Source organism: Antechinus flavipes, chromosome 3, assembly GCF_016432865.1.
Source record: "Antechinus flavipes isolate AdamAnt ecotype Samford, QLD, Australia chromosome 3, AdamAnt_v2, whole genome shotgun sequence".
In the NCBI taxonomy this organism is placed as follows: Eukaryota; Metazoa; Chordata; class Mammalia; order Dasyuromorphia; family Dasyuridae; genus Antechinus; species Antechinus flavipes.
Window position 1 is genome coordinate 5568382 of NC_067400.1, and position 6000 is coordinate 5574381.

At 32.9% G+C, this 6000-nt stretch overlaps 1 pseudogene; it reads left to right on the forward strand.

Moving 5' to 3' along the window:
* The first annotated feature begins 2964 nt into the window (after positions 1 to 2964).
* On the forward strand, positions 2965 to 4189 carry LOC127556963 (ferritin heavy chain-like; annotated as a pseudogene).
* Positions 4190 to 6000: the final 1811 nt, after the last annotated feature.

The window sequence follows — 6000 nt, forward strand, 5'->3', positions numbered from 1 at the left end:
TATGTAAGAAATGATTAGCAGGATGATTTCAGAAAAGACTGGAGAGACTTACATGAATTGATGTTAAGGGAATTGAATAGAGCCAAGAGAATATTGTACACAGCAAGTTTTTTTTGTTGTTTTTGTTTTGTTTTTTTATGTGATGATCAATTCTGATGAACATAGCACTTTTCAACAATGACATGATTCAGGCCAGTTCCAATAGAATTGTGAAGTAGCGAGCCATCTGCATCCAAAGAGAGGACTATGGGGACTGAATGCGGAGTACAAAATAGTATTTTCTCCTTTTTTTTGTTACTGTTTGCTTGCATTTTGTTTTTTTTTCCTCATTTTTTTTCAATTTTTGAGCTGATTTTTCTTGTTCAGCATGATAATTGTGGAAATATATATAAAAGAACTGTACATGTTTAACCTATTTGGATTATTTGCTGTGTGGGGAGAGGATAAGGGGAAGAGAGGGAGAAAAAATTTGGAACACAAGGTTTTGCAAGGGTGATTGCTGAAAATTACCTATGCATATGTTTTTAAAATAAAAAGCTATTTTTTTAAAGAAAGAAATGAGACAGTACAGTGTAGGGGGATATAATGTCAAAGGCCATCAGTACAAATCCTGGCTTTGCCATGTAATAAGCATGTGACTTTTGTCATGCCCTGGTGTCCTTCTGGGACCCTACTTCTTCATCTATGAAAGGAGAGACATTTATTAGATGAGCTCTCTATTTCATTCTTGGTTGAAATCTACAATCCTGTGTATGTGTACATGCAAAGAATGGAGGAAATCATATATTCAACAGTTGTCAAATATATTTATCCTATAGCCAAATGCCCTCTTCCTTTAAAAAATGATATTTGATTCACAGACAGCAAGTCCTTTTTTTTTTTTAAATCTTTTCAAATCTATACCAAAACTCTTTGAATGTATGTTTCAGAAAGGTACCCTTTCTACCTTATTATGGGAGAAAAATAGAAGGAAGAGATTTCACTTAAATCTACTTTATGAACAAGTCAGGCTCACAATGAATCAAGAACTCTAGAAAACTAGTGCTGAGCATCCCATTCATCCTCCCACAGCTTACAAAATACACACGAGGCCATTAAATGTTTTGGAAGAGGAAATGATAAAAATAAAATGGGAACCATAATGATAAAGAATTCCTTTACTGGAGGGCCATAAAGTCATACAGTTGTTATATTTGTGTTTTGGGTTTTGCTTTTTTTTACCTGTGATTTCCCAAGTGTAGAGAGTATCCAAAGAGAAAACTCCCTCTATCAAAACAGATCATCACTTGATCTGTAATTTATAGTCTGAAAGTTTCATCAGGAAACTTACATCCTTTTCTCCAGACTGGAAAAACTCTGAATAGAAAATATTATCTCTAGTATTTTTTCATCTGCCCATGAAGAATGGTCCCATCAGACTGGCCCAAAAGCAGGTTCTGCAATTCAGACAGATACAGATTCCAAGCATCTTCTGTAAAACACTAACCTTCATGTCTAAGGGCACTAGCCAATTAATGGTAGGACCATCTCTCTGATTGTCATGGTCATCCTTTGGAGTACCAGATATTCCCAGCCATTTGGATTGTAAGCCCAAATCTGTCCAGGATCACCTATTGATTCTAGCACCACCTTCCTTGTGATAGATAATGACCCTTTACAAAATCCCATGTGAATCTGAATGCATATAATGTCTGCTATCTCTTGAAAATATGCTTCATTTTAGGTACTTGGAGAAATGGAGAAAATAATTTCAATTAATTAGTGAGTTTTTTTTAAAACTTATTCAAAGTGGAATGTCTATATAGTGCTACTATTCTAGCAGGATTTGATCTCTTCAATTTATTCACTTCATTCTGTTAGTTAACACTGTCTAGAATTCTCTGAAATTGTTTCTTTATACATTTCTCTTTTTAAAATTTATTTAAAACTTAAATACAAAATAAGAAAAGAAAAAAATATTGTCATAGACATAAAAGAACTCAAAATATCAATCTAGAAATTTCTATTCCAAGAAAGCCTATATAATGAATTCTATATATTTTGTTTAGAGACATCCACTTTTTCTTTGCTTCTTTGTAGATTTTCTTTCATTCTCATTGTGCACTTTTTACTTTATTCTTTTTTCCCTGAGTTCCTCTCTCCAAAAAAAAAAAAAAAAGATTGCAATTAAATGTGGATATATTCACCTGCATAAACACCTATGCTCATACAGATATACTTATATGCACATCAATATACACATATATACAAACATATAGATATCTAATCATACACATATAGACATATACATTCATGTGTATCTATATAAGGCCACATAATGCATGCTATCCTCTGTTGTTTTTTTTTTGAAGATGGGTAACATCTTCCTTCAAAAATCCAAGTCTTTTGATATTTCACCAATTCATTTCCTATACCATAGCAATATTTCAACCCTATTCTATCTGGTTATTTTAAAAAGTCTAAAATATATTGATTAATAGGGCCAAATATAGTGTAGTTTTCCAACTTCTCTTTTGATTAAATATATTTTAGCTTTAACTTTTTTTTTGACATCATGATTACTTCCCCTAGTCCTTTGTAAATAATCTTTGATGTTCATCTTATGTTTCTTTTGGATCTTGTATACCAAATTTTCTATCAAGTTTGTTTGCAACAAAATCCTGAAAGTCTGGAAATTTATTATGTGTCCATTTTTCAAGATTATGCTTAACTTAAATTCTTCCTTCTGCTCTGTAACCAAGATCAAGAAGTCCAGTCTCCTAAAAATGTCATAGCCTATAGAAACCCTGCTCTACTGCTTCTGTATTCAGTGTGTGTGTGTGTGTGTGTGTGCTGGTTCCTTCTTGCCCAGGGCCATATTTGGACAGTATAACTAAACCTGGTGTCTCTTACAGCAGAGTTTGCTTCAATATTCCCCTGCTCAGACACCAAACTCCCCACACTGTGTTCTGGACTGCCTACACCATGCAGAAGGTGAAACTCCCTGTGGCTGGGGCTGAGACTACCTCACAAAAAGTTAGTCTTGGGGATCACCACTTGCTATTTCATCAGAGAGCTACTCTGGAGGAGTTTATATTTCACACAAGCCCAAATTTCCTCCTGGGATTTTTTTTTATCTTTTCTGGCTGTCCCAGGAGGGCTACTGTTCTTTCAGAACTCTTATCTACTTCACCATTCTACTTTCACCCTGAGATCATATTTGTCTTGTTTGTAGGGGAGATTTGTAGGGGAGATATGGAGAGTTTAGAATTTTCTGACCTACTCTGGCATCTTCCTAGAATCCTTTCTTCTTTATTAATTTCTAGCAATTCAATCCACTCTCTATTATCTATCTACCTATCCATCTATCTATCCATCTAATTTTATATAGCTACATCACATAATTAGGATCTAAGGGGGGAACTTTAGGTTATCTGTTAGACATCTAGGAAATGGTTAAATCAGGTTACAGATAGACATATGGATAGATAGATAGAGATTAAATTCTAATTCTTTTATTTTATTTTTTACTTTATTAGTCTTTTAAGAATTAGGAAATTTGTTTTATTTTGCAAATGGTACTTTGCTGTTCCCTCTACCTTCTCTGCCACCATAACAACCTTTCAGTTTTGACAGAACTACTACGAGGACTCAGAGACTACGATCAATTGATAAATAAATCTGGATCCCTGTGCCTTCTTTGTATCCTGTTTATGACTTCCTACTTTTATCAAGATTGTGTGACATTGAAGAGATTTGCCAAGCACTTTCTACATCAATTCCATAAGAAGGGAAACATTCTGAGAAGCTGATAAAACTCCAGAACCAATGAGGTGGCTTGATCTTTCCTCAAGACATCAAGAAACTGGAACATAATGGCTAGGACAGTGGGCTGAATGCAATGGAGTATGCTCTGCAGTTGGAAAAAAAGTCAATCAGTAATTACTGGAATTGCACAAGTTGTCAATGGGCAAAAATTACACCCATTTATGTGATTTCATAAAAACCCACTACCTGGATGAACAAGTAAAGCTCATCAAACAAGTGGACAATTATATAAACAACCTGTACGAAATAATGTCCATCAATTTTTGACATAGCAGAGTATCTTTTTGGCAAGTCCACCCTTAGAGAAAGCTCTAAGACACATCTGGCTTTCAACTCCTATTGCTTTTCATTAAACATATATTCTGGTTATCTGACCTTTTAATAATCTGTACCAAAACAAAGGGAATCAACAACAAACAAACAAAAAGCTTCCATGATTTATATCCCAATAAAATGACTTTCTTCTAAAGAAAAAAAGAAAATCAAACTTTGAGTGATTGAGACTAATCATCATCCAAGACATACCAAACATTTATTCAGTTCTTATTATGTTTTAACCAAAGCACCAAATCTGGTGATTAAAAAAAAAAAAGGTTAAACACATTTCTGCATCTTGAAGAAACAACATTTTAATGTGGAAGATCACATGCAGCAACAACAAAAAGTTATAATGTAAATGTAAATTGGAACTAATATCAGAGAGAAGGCACTAGCAGTGTTCTAACTAGAAAAGTCCCCTTGAAGAAAGTAGCATTTGAGGTTAATATAGAGGTCAGGAAATCATTGATATTATAAGGCTCTCCCAATGAAACCATAAGGTTGTAAAAATAAAAACAAAACAAAACAAAAATCCTTTCAGTGCCATGACTCTGGCCAAGGTGCTGAAACTATTAACATTGAGCTTTTGAAGTTTCAGGTAATAAAGATTGCTTATTTTCCCAAAGCAATGAGATTTTCAGGTACCTGATATTTCTCTCAAATATTTTCTCATTTTTCAAATGTCAATGAATGGCTTTAACGAATCTTTAGCTTTCAATTCAATATGTTTTATTAGTGCTAAAGGAGAAGATAAATCATCAGATTAACTCAAAAAATGCAGAAAAAGCTTTTTTATTCATAAAATACAACAACCAATGCTATTAAAGCCACTATTAAGCATTATTTGAAATAAGAAAACATTGAACCCTTCCAAATAAGATCAGGGGTCAAACAAGAAGGCCCATTATCACCACTATTATTCAATATTGTACTAGAAATGTTAGCTTTAGCAATTCAAGAAGAAAAGGAAATTGAAGAAATTAGAGAAAGCAATGAGGAAACCAAACTATCATTCTTTGCACATTATATGATGGTATACTTAAAGAATCCTAGAGAATTATGTAAAAATAAAAGCTACTTGAAATAACAATGTTATCAAGGCTGCAGGATATAAAATAAGCCCATTCAAATAATCAACATTTTTACATATTACCAGCAAAGATAAGTAAGAGGAGATAGAAAGATAATGGAAATTTAAAGTAATTGTTGACAATATACAACATTTGGGAATCTACTTTCAAAGACACACTTAGGAATTATGTGAACACAATTATAAAATGTTTTTTCATACAAATAAAGTAAGATCTAAATAAAAAAAATAACCATTGCTTATTATTATGCCAACTAATATATATAATTAAATGGACAATTCTACCTAAATTAATTCATTTGTTCATGGCCATACCAACAAAAGTACGAAAACTTATTCTATAAAGAAAAAAAAATAATAAAATTCATTTGGAAGAACCAAAGGTCAAGAAAGTCGAGGGGAGTAATGGGGAAAATGCAAATGAAAATATCCTAACAGATATAAAACTATGTTATAAAGCAACCATTATCAAAACTATTTGATACTGGCTAAGAAATAGTGTGGTGGATCATTGCATAGGTTGGGTAAACAAAATACTGTAGTAAATAATAATCAACTATTTCTTAAACCCAAAGACTTCAGCTTCTCAGTAAGAATTTACTGTTTGACAAAAGCTGCTTGGAAAACTAGAAAAGAACATGCCACAAACTAGACCCAGAACAACATCTCACAATCTATACCAAGATAAGGTCAAAATGGATACATGATTAGATATAAAGGATAAACAGATAAGCACCTTAGGAGAACCAATTACAATTTATCTTTCAGATCTATGGGAAAAGGAA